Source organism: Betta splendens, chromosome 10 (genome assembly GCF_900634795.4).
Source record: "Betta splendens chromosome 10, fBetSpl5.4, whole genome shotgun sequence".
Lineage (NCBI taxonomy): Eukaryota > Metazoa > Chordata > Actinopteri > Anabantiformes > Osphronemidae > Betta > Betta splendens.
This window is the reverse complement of record NC_040890.2, coordinates 16,903,330-16,924,107: the sequence shown is the minus strand read 5'-3', so window position 1 is coordinate 16,924,107 and position 20,778 is coordinate 16,903,330. Positions and strand designations below refer to the sequence as shown.

General features: G+C 42.8%; 1 protein-coding gene across 11 annotated transcripts in view; it reads left to right on the top strand.

Moving 5' to 3' along the window:
• Positions 1-20,778, top strand: part of lingo2 (leucine rich repeat and Ig domain containing 2) — a 251,085-nt gene that overhangs the window by 38,046 nt on the left and 192,261 nt on the right. The window contains exon 2 of one of the 11 annotated variants that reach the window (XR_008695842.1): positions 18,300-19,231. The exons of the other annotated variants lie outside the window; for them this stretch is intronic. The gene's annotated coding sequence lies outside the window, so the exon portion shown is untranslated. Of the gene's footprint in view, positions 1-18,299; positions 19,232-20,778 lie in introns of those variants that run through there. 11 annotated transcript variants of the gene reach the window in all.

The window sequence follows — 20,778 nt, the reverse complement described above, 5'->3', positions numbered from 1 at the left end:
GCGCACACACACGTACACGCACGTTTGCCTCTTCTGCAAATAATTATCAACTCTCAATCCTTTCAAGACATCAAAGTACCACCAAACACTGCGTCTTACCACCTCGGCTATTATTAGTTTTGCCATAATTCATTATTGATTTCCCAGGTTTTAGCTCTTTCTTCAAATCCATGACATTTTCAAAAGAAAATTATTTGTAAGATTAAGCCCAGGGCGCACCTCTGTCAATAATGCCCTGCAGAATTCAGCAAAACAAAAATGGAATCCTACCCAGTCAATGGTGGAGATGGACATATCTATAAATGCTGCGCCATGCTGCAGCTTGAACACTGATTCTATCTCAAGGCTACAATTTGATGGTTTCCTCATTCACTAACAGCAACACAAATAGTCTTTCCTGCTTTGTAAATAATGAACAGAACAAAATCTGCTGTTATTGGCTGCATCTGCTTAAAGGGCAGCTCTAGCCTCCCAGTCAGCTAATGGACTGAACATTTCAGATTTTGAAGGATGGAGAGAGATAACCTTTAAATGTGGTGAGTTGCTCCTGTTCAAACACTTCGCATGGAAAGTTGACAGTACATACATCTACTCTTTTGTAATTGGATTCATTCTGCAGGCTCAAGGAAACAATGTGCGCCGTGCATTGTGCAGACAAGTGGCCTTCCTGTATTCTAAAGATAAGTAAAAAACCACAATGGATTTGTTTGCTGCTTTGTATTTAAAGCGGACTTCAATTCCCCTCATGCTAAAGGTCATTTCATTGTGTCCCACTTCTGTGATCAAACCTAGAGGCCAGACTCAGAGCTATTGCTCGCAAAACATGGCCAGTAATTTTCCTCCGATCTACTCAACTGATTCATCTCCATGTCACTAAGACGCTTGTCTCAACCCGTCAATGCGGTGAATCATACAGAGGAGGAGAACAAGAGCACAGAGCTCAGCTGGTTGTTAGGTTTTACGGAATTAACTCGAACTAATGGGGACTTATTGTCCTACTGGTGCAAAGTCCCAGAGAGTCTACATGGGAATTTACAGGTTTTATACCGTGGAACAGCATGTTTTCAGCGCTATTAGGGTCCACACTGAGAACTGTCTTTCAAAGAGTAAATTAGTACATGCTGTGGATTTTGCCCCATTAGCCCTAATAAATATTCAAATAAGGGTGTTTTTGGCTGAGTGTGCAAAACACACACTTACATTCAATCGCTTCCAGGCTTTATTAATCCAGTTGTGCCACAGTATGTATTTAGTTATTTCATATTTAGCAAAGCTGCAAAGACGGCGGCAGTTATTGTGACAAAGAGGAGGCACAGGAGAAATGAAATGACATTACGCACAGCCAGGATGCACTGAATGAGGCCAAACCCTGCTCCTCCTGTGTGAGGTTGCTAATATGCAGCTTGTCAGCTGCAAAACCCTCATTTACTGTAGGTAGAACTGCCTACTCCACGTTTTCCACCGCTTGTCAGTCCTACAGTAGGTCACCCACCAACCACATGTGAGTACATGTACGATATTATGTCACTGGAGATATAATATAATGTATGAATCAACTTCTAATGTAAATGTGGCTCATGGAGATTTGGAGAAAATAAAAATTGTACTAAAATCAATGAGTTGGATGAGTAGTGTTGATGCTTGTAGCTGAAATGGAGGAAACCCTGGTGTGTCTGCAGCTCTGTGCTTAAGTACAGCAGGTCTAATAATAATTAAAGCTATATACCACGCTTTAAGGTTTAAGGTTGTTGTTACATGTTATTGTTCTGTGAGAAACAAAAGGGGGAGAGCTGTGTTTGAGTTCATTATTAAAGACATCAATCTGATCGCTCATTTCAAAAGCCTTTAAAACTAAAACCGAGTCCAGTATTACTTAGGCTTCTTGGAAAAAGAGGACCAGTGATGCCTGACAGCTTCTAATGAGCCCTTTAGTGAATGCAAAGCCAACCAAATCTGCAGAAAAAATCAGGTCTACTTGTAACTGCACCCTTGCTGTAACCACTTAGAGCAGTTTATCAATCAACTATAAATGAGTTGGGTTAATTAATAGGTAGCTAAAGGGTATCTGGAAACATTAATATTCTTCACTATCAGCACTGGATCCAGACAGTTTATTGGAAGGTGCTGTGAAAGATGTATTGTGGTTGCCTGAGGTGTGAGAGAGGAAAATGCAAGTTAGAAGCGAGGTTAAGCACCCTGGGATTTTCTGCAAGCTCAACCTTGGGCGGCTAATTGAGGCAAAAAAATCCAAGCCGGTGTGGAGAAGTGAACCTGTCTCCCTCGCTCTCCGCTCCCCACCATCGTCACCGCGGTGCCACTGGATCCTGGTCACGTTGTAAATGCACAGTCGCGAGGCACAGTTCCCTTTACTATTTTGAGTGAAGCTGAAGGCAATTACACATCAAGTATTTGGCTTGATTAGAGTAATACCTCAGGGTAGCCTGAGGGTACATAATGAGTTCATTTCAAAGGGGAGCAGTGAAAATGTAATATTATTGATGAGTACACACACACACACACACTGAAAATACGTGTGGTTATTTTAAGACTCCATGACAGCTTACTGAATACAACCGTTGACCCAATATGCAAATATAAACAAGATGGTTTGTTTTCAAATGGATGGTTGCACTCTGTTGCATTCATATTAAAATGCTGCCGTAGATTTTAGCGACTTGATGAGATGCCAAATGACAAGCACCTGCCTGGACCGTGGGCAGTTTATTCATCCTTTCTTCAATTCCCACTTGACACAGTAGTTGGTGTCACACACAGCAGCAGCACCTGTGTTTAAACGTTGCCTCGAGATGTTGCAATGCAGGTTATTTTATATAACCCTCTTGTAATGATTACCTTCGGGAGCTGCAATCTTATCTGCATATTTCATATAGTGGCATATTGTCTTTAAGTAAAGAAAAGTGTTATTGTTTAAGGTGTAGTTTTACTGCTGCCAGAACAGTCATAGTGGATTTTGCTTCCATGCAATGTGGGTGCTTATAACAGCTAAGTGCACTTGTTTTACAGTGTTTGATATCACAGTGAATCATGAAAATGCCGGAAATAAAACATGACTCCTCATTAGTCGATGCACATGATCGTACTGTATTAGCCTCTGGGGGAAATGTGCGGTGCCGTGGGAAATAAATGGAGCTTCGATGCACTGAAGCTGCAAACACGTGGGATAAGACAGCTGCTCGTGTTTGCTATTGTTAAAGAAGAATATCTCCGAGCAGCCGAAGCTTTGAAGTTGCGAAGGTGTTTGTGCCTGCAGCCGGGGATGCCGTTGCTCGCAGTCACTCGCTGTCTCTCTCTGTGACATTTGGCAGGTTAACCGCAACTGTAAAGAGCTGCTGCGGGTTCGAAACTGCAGCTCAGAGTTCAGTGTTTTGTTCCGCTGGAGATGTAGAGAAGCTGTCACATGCTTCCTGCAGCATTGGACACGTTCATCACAACACTAGAATGGGAGGTGCAGTTTGGAATAAGGATGATAAAAACAGCAGTCATGTGAATTACAGTAGAATAATTCTTCAGGTTGTAAATAAATGGTGCTACTTTACAAGACAAAAGGGATTTAAACAAATACAATCAAATTGAATTCATAAAATATTAACTCAGATTAGAATAAGAGACTGAAACATCTTTGCTTTTTGTGTTAATAGCTGATCTACAAATCATAATCTGGTTTAGATCATATCATTTATTTCACTTCTGAACCTATTCTGTACGATTCACTGCTTCATACTGTATTGCTTTCATACTGATGTAGTTTTCAAGAGTAGTTTTTAAAAATGTATATGAATTACAGCGCTCCATAATATTGCATACTAATGTATAGTAACTATTTTCACGCTTCATTACTGTAAATACAAAAGTTAGCAAAGATGAAAGGCAATGTTCTCTTCAGATGTTTTTTGCTACAGTCATCTTCAAAGTCAATAATCTATCCCTCATTTATGTAACCGAAAAGTAATTGGCTTCAGTGGACATAAATGCTTACAGGATGGTCTGAGGCCCACGTTGGTGTGAAGGTCCTCAGAACTCTCCATTTCCTTTATCTAACGTTGGAGGACGCGGCCGGTGTCCCTTCGCAGCTGTCACTGCTCCCTTACGGAGACATGTTGACATGCCTTCGCAGGACAAGGACAGGTGTAATTAATTAACTGCATTGTGCTCGCAGCTTTACTGTAATTGCTTACTGCTTCAGATAATGGAACAGCGCTGTGATGAATGTTATTTCGCTTCTTATGACAGGTCAAAATGATCACGGGCCTTTTTCATGGAGGCCATTTCGACTTGTCATAATGGAAAAAGCGCAGGTGTCATTGATAGCATTAAGAATGACTCTGTTCTCTTGAAGCGTCCTGGTAGGTCACGAGCGCGTGCTCAGTCCCACTAAGCTGAAACCACAGCTGCTTGATGGAACTCCATGATCATTAATGTTATTTAAATGGACCTTTTTCCTACTTGCATAAAAATGTCCAAGAAATTTGTACATTTTATGAGGTATCTGCATGTGGGTCAGCAAACCCTAGTTTGTGAGTTGTTTTTCTCTATTTAAATATATCGCTCACATAGAACAATAACAAGCCCACTGCAGAGTTGTAAATAATAAACGCTAGACATAAAGTCCACTGTGTTTTCTCTTTAGCAGCCTGGATATGGTAATTGCAGGAAAATAAATATTATATGGCTATATTGTTCATTTACCTAGTGCATCATTTCCCAGCCCATGAATTTTTAGTGCTCATATTGTATATTCTGGTACACTAACACCTGTCTCACATTACTGAGAGTATTAGCAGTCTATCGTGATGCTACCTGCTGTTTATTTTAAAGCTACTTGATTTGTACTGATGCACCTTTGACTGTAGACTGTCTACTGTTTCCACAGTGGGAGATTCTTACATGGAACAGCAATGTTGGGCATTGTTACCCATTTTTTTAAAAAGATGACATTTGGAAGGAATTTGCGACAGCTCGACTCAAAACAATAAGATTTACACAAAGGTTTTGTCTCGGATGAGCAGGCCTAACATTCAACACAACCCCAAACAGTGCTGGGAGACAAGTACAGTATGAGTCCACAAAAAATAAAAGCCCACTGGAGCGGTCAGGGGCACTGCTGGGCCGCAGACTGGCCTTCTCTGGTGCTACTGCAGAAACAAGAGGTCTGTTTTGTAGAAGGCAATGATGGATGACTCAACATGAAGTCAGCAGAAGGCACCTGCATGCAACATACATACACTGTCCCTCTGTGAAATGTGATGTTAAAGGTTGTTAGGAAAAGTTCATGAAGCGCTTGAGAGGAACGACTTCCTGTCTGATGACTTCTAGCGTTGAATGTCAAATGGCCACAAACTAGATCTTCAAGTTTGCTTGTGGGATGTTTGACGGATGGCACAACAATGTACCGTTATAATAGAATGAGTGTTTTATGAATAATTAAACTTGACTTCACTGACTTAATATCTGTCAAACGTGTCTTCTACAGCTTCTCTGCTCCTGTATATGAATTATCATATGTCAACAGACACAGCAGAGGCACTGGCTTAAAGATGCTTCCTGTAGCTTTAAGAAGCAGTTCCAGGCTCAGGTTGACCTGTAACACAGTAATTATGAGTTAATGACTGTTGTAATTGCAGCACATGACTTGAGCTGCGTATCTGTGATCTTGCATCAAAGGAAATGCCCAGAGAATGCCCACAAACTGCAGGCGAGGTTCCAGCAGTCACCGTTACAAATTGGCTGTTAGACAGTGTGCTCTTTGAAACACATAGCTATCATTCTGCCTCAGTGATCTTGACAGCCCAATTCCATATATTCTCTTCACAATATGCTCAGACATACTGTTGTCACAACAACCTTGCTTCAACAATAAAAAAGTTATAGCCGACATGATTCTGCCTCTGGTGGCTATAGAAACCACCACCGATTGAGGTCTTACTGAATCAAATTAAAACTACAGAAGCCGTAAACGCTGTGAGATGTGAGCTTCCGTAGCATCTGCTCATATTCAACATGTTTTACAGTTGTTTTGGTCTCGGGTCAGTTGTCATCCTGTTGTCTTCGCTGATTGAGACGTAAAGGAAGGTTTGGCTTAAAAGGTTGTTTGAAACTTGCAGAAGACTTTATATTTAGATGATGCAAAAGTTAAATGACAGTAATCATAGCACAAGTTTTATAATTATAGATTTACATTGTTGCATTGTTCACTTTTGGATTCAAAAAGTATATAATTACCTGAGTTGAACTTTGACCTTTAGATCCAAGTAACTGTCCCTATATTTTGTATGTACAGTAATTCTACTATATGTGTTTCTTATCTTGAAGTTTGCTGTTGTCTCATTCCCAGTGGTCTTTGTCTTCCCAGTGTCCACTAGAATAGAATTTTTACCCTCAACCTAACCAAACCTAACCTAATAATAAAGATAAGATTTTCGTTTTTGTTGTGTGGCTGTAGTGTTTTATGATTTAATATTGTGTGGTGTTAATTAATAGACATTAAAGAAATCTTTGCTCTGAGCTGCTGGAAACTTTTTGTTTTGTTTCAGAGGATGATGAACCTAAGCAACCAGTTCTATTCACACAAACTGCTGCCGTCTACTAACTCACAAGAAGGCTGCCAGGTGAGGTGTCAGTCTGTTTAAGTGTGGCAGACTTGACACCGTACGACACGCCACAATCTGAGAGGTGTCAAGTGTAAACATACTAGATTCACTAGGTCAAGAACACACCATTCACTGTAATCCAGGCAACCTACAGTAGCACCTCTCGTGCTTTTGCGTTTGCGTTGTTGGTGTGTTGTGTGTGGCGTGAGGATTTGCGGCGCAGTGGATGTTCCGAAGTCATATTTTGTGATAAAGCCTTTAACTCAAGATGCTAATTTGAGTGTAGGATTATAGGAGAAGGCAGCAGATCAGATCCACATAAGCAGCACAGTTCAAAATATACAGTAAAATCACAATAACAGGGTTTGTGTAATGGCCCAGATGGATCCAAATGAAAACACTGGCTACATAAAAGCGTATTATGATAACCAGATGTAGGTTTACTGGTCCAAACCTCTAAGTCCACTTCAGAGATCTGTGAGCGGTTGGTATTAAAGATGTTAAATGGAACAGACTGACCCCCAGTTCACTCTTAACCACCTCGCCACTGTTACCCCTAAGCGAGACAATTAACCTCCTGCTGCTGCAGTGAAATTTTACTGGGCAGTTTCCAGTTGTATTTGTGTGTCTGTTGTACTCGTTGCCTCAGGCCAAAGCTGGAAATAACAATATGCTCCCAGGCAGCTTTGCTGGCAAAATAGATGGGAACACTCCTGGCAGAATATTCCCTGCATGAGAGGCTGATTTAGCTCCTCTCACCAGCGACATTTAACTTGATACGAAAGATATTTACAACTTTTGAGTGAGTTTTACTATTTGAATTATTATATTATTATATAATATTAATTTATTCCTAATTTATATTATTATTACTGTATAGGGTTATTCCAGTTGTATTTGGATGAAACAAGATAAATGGCTGAAGACGTGTATGAACTAATTTTACATACAGAATTATTAAAAAATGGCAATAACTAAATATATAAACAAAGGTCTTCAGGGTGCAGGAAAAGCATGTTTACTCTGTGACCGTGGCTAATGAATATAATATTTATAATTAGCAAAGTTTTTTGCACATGTACTGTAATGTAGGATAATGAGAACAAAGTTTAAAAGCCCTCAGGACTTGCAATTGTATTTATCACTTTCCTAAAGGGAAGCAGCGACTTAACCAAACGAACATCAGAGCGTGAGTGTTAAACCTTCAAATGATTACTGGTTTATTACATCACAGAGCACGAGACAGTTCACACTTTATATGTTCATCTGGAAACCAAGCAGTGCTGCACTCATTGCTGGTCAGCGCAGATGTAATGTAGATGGCAGGAAAAGAGTGACTAAATATGAATTTCAGCTTTAACTGGAGCTGCAGCGTTATGATTAAATTCAAAGGCCTCATCTCTGAAGCAAGTCCTTTAAGAAACGGAGTCCCTGTGGGCTCTTTTTTTATCACAGAAGATTTAAGGAGTGTTAAATGTGATTCTTATTACTGTCAGCATCATCTGAAATGGAAATCTGTGGCCGATATGGAAACGGTTGATGTAAACATAGTCAAGGATGTGACACCTAGTAAAATACAGGAAAAAAAAAACATTAACAAGAATGAAGCCAGGTGGTGTTACATTGTTTATTCCCCCATTTGGCTTTAATCCTGTCTTAGTTGCAGTGTGAGCAGAGAGACTTAACAGGAAGACATGGCAGCTGTGACATGCAGGGAAAACCAGGTTTCAGCACACAAGAACACTAACAAGCTGCGAGGTGGTGTGTGACTGTGAATGAGGCAGAGGGAACAGACGGGCGCGTGGCTGCGTTTCTATATTTCAAAAAGCAAGACGTGAAAATACTGATTGACTCCTTATATTGCGGTTGGCTTGTATCCGCTTAGCGCAGTTGCTTTTCCCTAAAAGTAGAGTTGTATCATTAGCCGCACCCTTTAGCATGTTGACTGGCAGACACTGACAGGAAGGCAATCCTCATTTCCCATTCCAATGGCGTCTGTGTGGCCCAAGAAGCAAGCTCAGTTGGTGAGTGACTCGAAAGCAGATTATCACTTTCATCCCCGCTAAAATCTTTGAAGCTATGCAACAGTAGGCACAGTCCTTGAACCCGAGATGCAAGAACTGGCCTAAAAATGAGACTATTCAGTCTGCTTTGTATTCAGAGTATCCCGCAGAGAAAGACTAAATTCAAATGCACAAGACTGCATCAATATTCAGGTCGATGCATTGTTAAAAGCCAGCACATTCACGTAGATAATTGGTTTGCATTGCAGTTACTGTATTTAAAAGCAAAAAGCAAATAACAAAATTGAGCCGGAGAACTCAGAAGCAGTTTTACTGCAGTCTTTCAGCTCGCCTTATCTCAAGGTGGCCAGGCAATCAAGAGCATAGTCGGACGTTTCAGGAGCATCTCAAGGATCAGAATCAGCGGGTGAAATCCCCGCGATGCTTCTAATGGCTTCAGAGTTTTACGGAGAGCTATGAAATTATTGTAAATTGCACTGCACAACAGCAGCTGAATGAAAACGAGCTGGAGCAGGGTTTGATTTTAGACACTGGAAACTAGTATTTAGCCTCTTACTCTATATGCACCTTACGTGGAATCTGTTACTGTAGCAAATAAAACGGTGGGCACGGTTATTTAATGATCAATTGTTTATTCGGTGCAGAATAACGTAGCTGTGTGTGAGTCTAAAGCCGACTGCTCACATTCGTCATGTTTGTCTCAGCGCGGAGCCAGAATAAATCAGCACATTTACACATAGTTGCCCTCGCAGATATCGGTTGTCCTCGTAGACAGAACTTAATGAAACTTCATAGCCCCACTCTTACATGAGTAAATGAGGAATTAAGCATCAGAGACAGTTTCTCATTTCAGCCTAATTAAAGTTTTAATTGCCTGATGTTGAGTAACACGGCGTCTTGTGCAAAAGTACACTCACCATTAGGCACCACAGCGAATCAGAGAGTGAAACGGTGAAAGCACAAACAAAAATAGCACATGACAGCTCCTCTGCATAATTGGCCATGAATGCTCCACTCCTCCACATTTCTTAACAGAGTGACAGGGGAGGGTCCTGAGCTTTAAACACATGCACGCACAGTGCTCTGTCTGTTATGTGCCTGTTATTTCACTTATTGTGTGTGGTGGGCATAATGCTGCAGCGATGACAAATGTAGTAGGTGGACAAAAGACCTTGGAGGCTAATCCTGTTGGTTTTGCCATCTCTGGAAATCTACATTTGACTCGTCTGGGTTAAAGCTAATGGCTGCGGGGTGTGCGTGCCAATCTCATTACAGCCAGGTGTTGGGATTCAGCTCATTATGCTGCTCTTTCCTCACTTGGCACATGTACGTGCTGTCTAACACTAGACTTGACAGGAGTTTGCTCCATTTTGTCTTATCCAACCCCCCTCGGACTCCTGCGGTGACAGTAATTGAAGGCTCTCAGGTCCCGTTTTCGATCACTCAGCCAACCTCATCCCGCAGCTACTGGTTTTCCTGGTGAGGACACTGCTTCATGTTTTACATATGTGTCTCTGAACCTGTGGACGACTCCGCGCAATGCGAGACCTCCCGGGGAGTTGGTGAAAAGTTTCCAATTTTGTTATTCTTAGTCTTTTTTCTACACAGCTGAAATGTGGCTTCTCTGATAGTTGTCTTCTTGCCTTCTTTATAATATGAAAGAACAGAGATCTGAAAACAAACTAAGTTATACTGTAAATAGATTTAAATCAGATTTAAATTGATGTTTAGAGAACACACTGATCAAATGTGCAGCATAAAGCTGTAAAATAAATGTATGAACTTGTTTTGTTGTGTGCGTTTTTAAAGCAGGTCACTTTCTATCATGTGATTTTGGTCGGTAACTTGGATATCGAGGGGGCATTGATTGAGCTGATGGTCAAATGCTGTACACAGCTCCTCATAAATGCGGAACTAATCAGTCTGGAACAGGCAATTTACGACAGGTCTGTGGCGTTACGAGTGCAGACTGTGATTACGCCGACAGGGAAACGCAAACAAACAGCACTCGAGCAGAAAATCTGGAGACATTTAAATATTCTATTTTAAAGTACTGACACAAATCTGTCGATCCTATTTATCTGAGACTAAACTAAAGCGGCCAAAACCAAAGCGGCGCTTTGTTTTCATTCCGCGAGTCGTGCTGCAGCAAACGGTCAGGAGATCAGACTGTGTTTGTTGTGGGCAGCACCCGGGGGTGACGCCCGCAACTGTGGGCGGAATGAGAAGATTCCTTTAAGGAAAGCGCCTTGAACATGACTCCATCCTTCCTTTAACCCTAGCGCTGGGCAGAAACAGCTTCACATGTAGGCACAAATGGTGACAAATGCTTACTTTGTGGACTTTACCTCACTGTTGATAATTCATCATGATGAGTGGCAACTGTTTTGCTGACTAAGTGATAGCAAGAAGCACAAGATTAATATTGTATTAACTCCCTTGAAGCAAAAAAATGAAAGAATGAAGCTGGAAGTTCATATCTTTGATGGATGTTACACCCAGGGTAAATATGAGTTCTGCTGGAGCTGCATCAACAACCGTCCATCTAAATCCACTATGAATGTGCTGCACCGTGACGCCACTGTATGTCAACGGAACACAGCCGAGCAGGACTGCAGACTCATCACCATAACACAGTCAGTCCGCTACGTGAAAAGTGAGGTGGAGCCTCTCGCCGGCTCGTCTGACGCAGCCGGAATATTAGCGCGCACGCCGGCCGGGAGCCTCATAAATCACCAGGGCCTACAGGACAAAGGAGATCACATGGCACCGGGGCGCCGCAGATGCTAAAGGGTTCAACTTTAGCGACGATAAGCGCCTCCATTCACCGCGCTGGGGTGTGGGAAGTAGATTATCAGTACAAGCAAGGTCAGGGGACGGGAGTATAATTAATACTGCATGAGTTAAACCTATGACATGCTTCTCCTGCTACCTAGCGCTATCTGATTTAAGTGGAAAGGACGGAGGAGGGAATGTGGGTGGAGAGCGAGCGCTGTGGGGGGGTGTCGGACCCCGGCAGGAGCGAGGAGACTCTCTCGCTCCCTTTCTTCAGCTCAGCATTGCTCTGTCTCTTCTTATTAGAAAGCTAATGCAACTGTCTGTTCTAATACTGGAGAGCAGCTTTTATTCCGGTTTTCTTTTTTTTTTCCTCCCTTCTTCGCAACCTTTTTCTATTCCGCTCAGCACTAATCTGTGCAGTGGCAGCAGATGATAAGACGGGGCACATTCGCTTACTCCGTGCGCTTATTTTACAAGCTTTGTCTCGGCTCCAGACGTACAGTCGTTTGTTTCAACAACTTTGCAGCTGAATGTGAAGAGAGGGGGGTGAAAAAAAAGCACAGAGGTGAAAACTTTTCCAGGTGAATATTTCTGTACAGTCGCTGTTGTAATTCTTTAGAGGTTTTCTGTTGATATTGCTCTCCAGAACCTAAAAGAAAGCAGCGCCGTCTTTGTTTTAAGCACAAAGAAGCCCCAGTTTTAAGGCCTTTGAAGTGCGCAAAGTGTTGGAGCTTATTGAGGTATTGTTCTTGGGGAGAGAGGATGAATTTTAGAGTGAATTTAAATCTTCGGGCTTAACTTTTACTGGCACTTGTATTGTAAAGATCAAACATGCATTACCGGACCTTGCATGCAAACTAAGAACCCCCAGGCCATATAAAGGAAAGGAGGGATTCACCAGGCCTTGTCTGCAGATAATGCTGATGTAACTCCTCTTCTCGTTCCACTGAATTGCAAAGTGCTGAGAAAAAGACAATAAGCTCTGCGATGCATTCACATTGCGTGCACTTACAAAGTTTTTCCCTGCTAAACCAGAAGCCGCGCACCTAGAACGGACATGTTTCTTTTCAGGGATTCTGTGTTTTGCCTTTCCATGTTGGAGAACAGGCAATTATAGGTGACAAATAAAATATTGGATGCTGTTGAGCGAATAATAATGGAGTCGCAGCGTAGCAGACGTTGGAGAGTTCGTGGCTAATTCATGCAGAAATGTCTTTTGTGGCACTGTTTGGGAAACAAAATGGCGAATCATTGTCAGATGTAACAGACACAAAGGGCTCTGCACAGTCGAGCAGCTGAGGAAGTGTTCCTAATGCCGGCCTTCAAAAAGGCATTCAGGCCTACTGTGACCTGAACAATGGAGCAAAGGCATCTGCACTAATGTACTGGTGGCTTTGTCAGGTTTCCTACTCCTGAAAAGAGGAAATGTGGCGAAACATGTCTCTCTTTGTTAAAAAGTTAGCAACATGAAGCAGAGGTGTGCATGGGAATCGCATCTTTACAAATTAATTAAATTAACAACAAAGAAACGAGCAAACGATATATGTTGGTGTTGAGCATCTAGAAGCCTGGAAATAATATATAAGATAAAGAGCCTCCAGTGTTGACTATTAGATGGATGTAACACAGGCTCCAGAGCAAAACTAGGTTGAGAATAAAAAAACATTACTAGACTCCGAATAATTTATTACAGAAACAAGCAATATATTCTTTGGTTGATCTTTTTTTCCTGGCAGCAGAATCTTCACGCGGCTCGAGAGCGCCGAGTTAAAAAACATCAATTTTCATAGGTGTCACCTGATGTCGTGGAGCTCATAACGGTTACAAGGGCGGTCTGTGGCCGGCAGACCCATTAAAAGCCGCATCCTGTGTTGTGCTGTGCGGCTTGTGCTCATAAAGGAAACAGTTTGCCGCGGTGGATACCCCAGTGTGTCATTCGGTGCTCGTCAGGTCCTCTCCTGCCCTGGTGGCATGATTAAACTTCGGAGGAGTCATCAGATTTGCTGGCACTTGGAGATTAAGCTGATCTCAGACAATCCCCCAAGCAGAGGCACCCACCACCATTGTAATTTTATGCTAATAGAGAGATATCGTTCACAATGTAGTAGGCAGCAATTCCAAATCTCTCTCTCTCTCTCTCTCTCTCTCTCGCTCTCCCTCTCTTTCTTCTGTTTCTTCACTCCTCACTCCCTCAGACTTTGCTTCGGCTGAAGAAATCCCCGGGACACATTTCATTTGCCGTCAGTCTAATCTATTATGTGGGGCTGCGCGGTTATGTAACACCGTCCCAACCTTTTGTACCCGCGTTGCAGTGTCTAGTTTAAAAAGCATCACGCAGACGTTGTTTGTTTTCTGGTCCAAAAACAGTTGGAGTCTTTTTGTTCTTCTTTAAAAGTGCATCCTAAATGTTGTTAAGTGCCTCAAGTGTTGTATCAACCCAGATTCAGAGATAAAAGCTGCATTTAGTGACTAGATTAAAAAAATGTTAAAAAAAAAAAACCTAGGGGAGGCATCGTTATTATTCATAAACAACACACTGTTTTCAAGTTCAAAGAATCAAACTTGACTTCACAGACTACATACATTTATATAATACACTCATACAGATTGGTGAGGAATTCTGGGTAATTCCTCCTACCATTTGGTTTCTGCCTCTGAAGCGCTGCATGGCAATGCGATTTTGCCCTACCCGCTGGTCCCATTGAGAATCACCATGGGATTGCACCAAATGCAGGGTTAGAGCTAAGTGCTGGGGGGCAGCCGGTGAATACGGATGGGGAATTCATGGTGCAAAACTGACCACTGTGGGTGAAATCCCGCTTGCTTGTATTGGCATATCAGCTCGGCTCAGAAAACATGTGTTCGTGCACCCCGGTGCTTACGGGTCAGGACACCTACGGGGAAGTGCAATTTCCCCGGCTCAAGTCCGGCTGGAGACGCTGCATCTCTCACCTTCTCCATTTATATCATGGCTTCACTGTTGTTCGGTGAAACATGTATAAAATGGCCAAAAGAATTGTTATACTCGCATAGTTATGCAAATCATTTTTGTGAATATCAAACTTTTTTTTAAACATGAACATGTTAAGCATTCAGGTTTAACTCATTAACTAATCATTATAATAAAAATGTAAATCAGTTTGCACAGGACAAACAAGTAAAATAATAGTAATAATAATAATAGTAAAATGAAAAGTTACAGATGATGAGTGCGACTGCTTGCGGTTGAAATGGATCGACTTCCCTCTGAACCACCTGTAGCACCAGCCAGATGGTGGAGTTGTGAGTGTGTGTGGGGAGGGACAGCTCACTGATTATGTCCCCGCTCACTTGAGGCTGCATCTGGTGTGTAAAGAGTCTGTTCATGCTGCCTCTCTACGAGCAGCAACATTTTTTTACCCTTTCTGGAATATTTAATATGAAGCACTGTGTTTGTGCAATGAATTAGGCATAATGAGGCAGTTCCCAAAAATGTCATGCAGCATCGTGAGTTACACTCACACTGTTCATCAGTCACTTTTCTAATGCATTTCCTCTCCATATGTGTTCAGATCTAGTGTTTTTCTGATACTGTATTTAACTGGTCTCATCTCAGCAATAAAGAAGCAATTCATAAGTAACATCTAACATATGGATGCAGCAGTAGGTCATAATATATGACAACAAATAAAGTGCGCCACATGGTCAGGGAAATGAAAAGCATCATCTTCAGCCATGTAAAAAAATTGATGATCCTTTGTTCTCGATATGCTGAGGTTTTCAAGCATTCGCGTCGTGCTTGTGTAAGCGGCTTCCAGACGTGAAAGTGCATATCGTTGTTAACAGCATATAGAATAAATAGGTTAGGTTGCACATGATTTGGGTTGATGTGAGGGAGGTTTGAGCGATGGCCGCTGCCTCATGAGGCTGACTGTGCACAGCATTAGCACGCCTCGCTAACATGTCGCTTCCGTTCACAGCTGCTGCATGAGTGAAGGGCGAGGGGATCGATACAGATCATACGATTTTACCTCATCACCGGACATTTCATGTTGAGAGCGGGTCCTGATGCCCTGGGCTTAGCGTGTGTGAGGAACTGTTATCTGGAACCAGGCAGCTGCATTTTTAAACTCAATCATTCTAATTATACAGTAGAAACGAGGCCTGTTTAAATATGAAAAACTCCCTTTGTGTCCAAAATAGACAAATTCCTCTTTGATGGTCTATATGGTTATTTTCTGTTGACTATTGACCTTTGACCCTGATTGTTACGATAAAACACAGCTGCAGGTTGTGCTGTAAGTACAGTATCAACTGGCTCCTTTCAGTTTTAGCCTTTTTTTAATATTTTCACACCTTAACTTACATTTTCTTCAGCCGTCGAGTCGGTATCAGAGGGGACTGCACATGCTGTGATCGTGAGTCTTTTGATTTTTTTTGTATTTTTTATTTATTTTGCTGGCATACAGTTGAACCTGAGCGCTGTTAACTTGAAACACTTTCCTTCCTCCCCAGGCGTTCGGGGAGGTAAAGGTTACAGAGCTACAAGAGCATGAAAGGCCATTCAAGAGCGTATCATGGTTGTTCTGCAGGTATAAAGTGTCTGCCTGTGTTAAACCATAATTCTGACACTGAACCTGTGGGCCTTACAAAGCTGACCCAATGCTGCATTTGCTACAGTGTGTGGCTTAAAAAGAGTCTGATCGCTGATAATGCAGGTCACTTTAACCCGACTGTTTTTGCACAGACCAAAGATTTGTTTTCCACGCCGACACAAAACACTCCCGCATTTTACAATTGCTTTTTCTAGATACTACAAAAAAGTGCCTGTGTGAAAAAACATTAAAAGAGATGGGGCAATGGAAAATGTCTGATGTTATACTTATTCACACATTCACAGGCTGCTTTGAATTGCATGAAGCAACACAAGCTCTGCCTCCAGGGGCTTTTATTACAATGGAGGGTGGGACAAGTACACAACTCAGCTTACTTGAATTCATTGGAAAAATTAAAGAAATAATCTTGACAGCAAAAAAGGGGGGGGGGGTGTATTCTGTTACAAGTGTAGTTGGTTAAAAGAAGGATTAGTCCACTGTGGTCACTGAGTTGAATTTTTTGGCGTGTACGAAGTAATCCACGCGGAAGGAAATTGAAAACGTAAAATTCCTCTTAATATATTGCCATATTTCCTTTATTTAAGATGAATGGGGAAACTCTTGGGGACTCAAGAGGTTTAATAAGGTGCAGCCCATCGTGACCCGCGGTACAGATGCTCAGTGTGTAGCAGCGCCGCCCGTGTGACGGCCTCTTATTGCCGCGCGTCCCGCGAGAGTAGAGGCCTCGTCACCGGGTGGAGCCTGGGAATAGAACCATGAGGAGGAGACGAGCAGGGCTGAGGTAGAAGCTGCTCGGGTGCGAGGCTCCTAAAGCCTCGCTTCGCTTTTAAGCCCGCTGCTTTTCTTGTGTTTCAGAGTGCAGCGCCGGTGTCGGTCTTTTTTTGGACCGTTGGGGAAAGTCTTGCCTCCTTTTCCTTTTGGGAGTCAGAGATTTTGAGTGGATGAATACAGGTGCCCTGGAAGTGTATGAGCAGGAAATAAAGAACAGTGAAGACGGGTCAAACGACCAGAACAGTGCACATTCAGTAGTTCAGTGTGTGTGTGTGTGTGTGTGTGTGTGTGTGTGTGTGTGTGTGTGTGTGTGTGTGTGTGTGTGTGTGTGTGTGTGTGTGTTAGTACTCTGCACCGTAGTGTCGTTCCTGCACGTTTCTCCTTTCTGATCAGGTTTGTTCTATTCGATTTAAAAGTAACACTCACAAATGCACCATAAAAAGCACGATTCAACTGATAAGCTATCGGTGAGAGACGCCAACATTTAATTACATGCCTCTTCTATGGAAGCTGAGCTGTGAACGTAAGTAGCATTTCATTTGCTGCGTTTACAATGAGATCCCAGAGTGCATATGATCAAAGACATTTAAGAAGTTATCTGCTGACATTTTAATTTGCCCACTTTGGTCTTTTGCTGCTGTAATTTTCTCACCTTATGTTATTCAAGCTGAATAAAACTAAAAGGACATCGTCACAGGGGTCTCGCATGCGTTGCTACTTAAATCATTATTATTATCAGGTGCCAGGAAACATGACTAATTTGTATACGTATTTATTTTAAGTTTAATTTTACGTCAAGCACAGAAATGCCTGTGTTTTAAATGCTGCACTCCAGAATGAACATAAAATCTCTGCACCCGCCTCTCTTCTGCTTTAAGGCTCCTGAATTATTAGATTGTGTTGTGGCTTTGGCGCAGTAGAAGTGAACACTGCTGCACCTCAGACACCGAAGTGCTTTCTTTGCAGAGACCCGACCACACATGGGACTCTGGAGGAGTCAGTGTCACAGACATGCACTTAGCACACTTGACATCCAACCCCAGCGACCCCCTGACAACTCCCATTAATACATTTAAACCTGCACTCATTAAAAAGACATTTGACTTGATTCATCCAGTCATTATGTTTGTGTTTGTAAGTAAAGACATTTGAGCAGCAACTAAATCACATTTCTGCACAAGGAACTTCAAACAGTTAACTGTATCGGCTTGAATCTGTGCAAAGCACGTGTGGAACATCTCGATGGAAACATCCCCAGGTTGTGTTTAAGAACCAACGGTGTGATGTTATATATGTTGTGCGATAAGGTCCCATCAGCCAACTGCACTTACACAACTCATTAAATGGAGCATTTACGTCCTGGAGGCCAGCTAACCTCCGTGAGGTGTGTGTGGCAACACAAATAGCATGTGACCATTATTTCTCAACAGTCTGGCAGTTCTAGTGTTGATATTTAGCATCATTAGGACCTCTGTGTGCCTCTATCTTGGCTGTGACCACACATCTATTCGTTTCATTTACAGTGCAATTTCCAAGAAAATGATAAAGATTTTGTCAGCGGGTCTCAGTGTGACGCTCCGTCCCCGTCGCTGACATCCCCTCAGCAAACCTTGGCCATTCGCCTCCTCTGATGCACGCGGAGTTGCCAGACGCCGCTTTTCACCTGACAGTGTGGGTTTTCACTGGGAGAGTGCTACACACGAGGAGGCTCCTGCTATCTCCCCCACAACATTATCTCTGTTTTGAGCCGTAACAGAGTGAGCAGTTTATACAGATCTGTTCTGAATCATGGTTCATCCCCCAGGTTTGGGCTTCCCTGCCGGTGGCCGGGGCTGCAGCCACGTCAGTACAGGCTGCTTTATATTGTTTATTTGAACTGGTTGTGGGTTTGCCTGCAAACAGTTCATAATTAGAGAAACAAAATGGAAACGTGGTCTTTGGACAATATAAAGAGCTTAAAGGACCTACTGTATATCAACCTACAGGCACCTCTCCAGCCTCAGCTTAACGGAGATGCGTTTCAGTGACGAACCATTAGGCTGCTTTAATATCCTTCACCTGCTGGTAATTCTGTGCTGTTCTCCTGGCGGACGGGAGGCCACTCACGTAATTGTGACCACAGTCATTCTCCCCTACACCAAAACAGTACACTGACCCAGGATGCATTATCACATTAAAGCTATTGGTCTTGTCTGTGCAAATCAATCTAGTTTAGAAATGTAATCTGTGTGTCTGGTGGTCTGGGACCAGGGGGAGACCTGCTGCATGCTTAACTGCATTAGATGTTGGTGGCTATTAAAGTTTAATGGTCATGGGAGCTATTGTATGCATCTTTTAGTCAGCTGTTATTGTGTACATGTGTCACCCTATGATGCCCTGTAGCTAAATGTTCCAAAGAACACATTAAAGGAGACATTAAAGAGCCTGCGTTTGCCGGGCGCCATCCTTCAAAGGCCCTTTGCGTGTTTCTTACTGTCATGACGCATACAGCACAGTAAGCGGCGCTTATTGCACCGGCACTGTGTCATTAGGTGGAGCAGACCAGAGCCATGTGCTACAACTAAGAACAAAGCCTCATTGTTCCTGCACATGAAAATCACTCCTGTTTCTCAACTTTAAATTGAGCCGCATTTGAATTTATTGGACGCGCGCTGGTCTTAGGGTATCAAAGCTACACTCACATTAAATGCATTTTATGCAACAGCAGAATGCTTTTTTCTCTGAAGTCAACTCAAACTTCTCCCCAAACCCACATTATTTCTGAACAAAATCATAACAGAGTGTGAAATTACCCTGAGGCCCATAGTGTCTGTGTTCTGGGACTGAGCAGGCATTCGAGGGCACTGGTGCATTCTGAATGGCTGCATGCTGGGCCTGTGCCATCTCTGAGGATTACACGAATTAGAATAAGGTTTGCTGAAGATATCCGGCACAACGAAGGAAATTCATGGCATGAATGTGTTTTCGCGAGAGTGGACGAGACCGGCAGCGAGACAAATGAGGCACCACACAATATACAGCATTGCACGTAACTAAGCGGAGCATGATGTCTAATACGCAGCGTTTAAACAAGGAGCAGGTAACAAACCCAATTATCAGCATCACAGCGACAGGACCCGTGCTTATGGGGTTTGCATGTAGGAGTGCTATTGATTTCCTCATCAGCCCTGTCTGATAAAAACTGCAATTATATGTGACTGAACCACTTTCCACATACACGCTTAGTGCCAAAATATTTACTTACTAGATCACGCACAAAGGCAGCGCAGCAGAGTTTTTCTCATCCAGCGATCCCTGATTCATGGAGCACGACACACACGTACATATGCGGCATGTGATGGTAAATTATATTAGGAATTAACATTCAGCTAATATCATCCACTTAGACGAGAGCGAGGTCCCCGGAGGGTGAACTGAGCTGCGAGAGTTTGTCTTTGTGTGCGTCAGTGAAACACGAGCGCGACACGATGAGCACATGTGCTCCAGGAACATACGTGAACTATCAAGCACCAACAGGGAGAACCTACAGTACCACCGCCCCCTCCCCAAAAAAGAAAAATAGAAAACAACACACGCAGCAGACGGCCTGGACGCTGATAAGGTCTTCTACTGGTTATTGTTGCCAAGCTAATTAGCCAAAAGGAAATTGGGATCCAGTCCATATCAGTTAGCTCCAGAAAAGCCAATCTCCAAGGGACCCCTCAAGGTGAACAGCCACGGTTCTGGCTGCGTGACATCGACAGCCGCGATAGCTGAGTGGGTTCAAGTGAACATTTGGAGGCGAATGAAGTATTCCTGTTTTTCCTCCAGCCGCTGTGCCAAGAAAGTAGTTTCTGCAGGTCGCGGTTTGCGGTTGAAGCTGAAGTCACACCATATGCACGCACAACACGTGGCTGCGCCTTCACAGACGCAGCGGCACAGTTCCTCACATGCACAATGTGGTTCAAAGCCTTTGTGTTCACGTTTGTTCGGAGGGAAATATATTATTCAGAAAATGTTGCA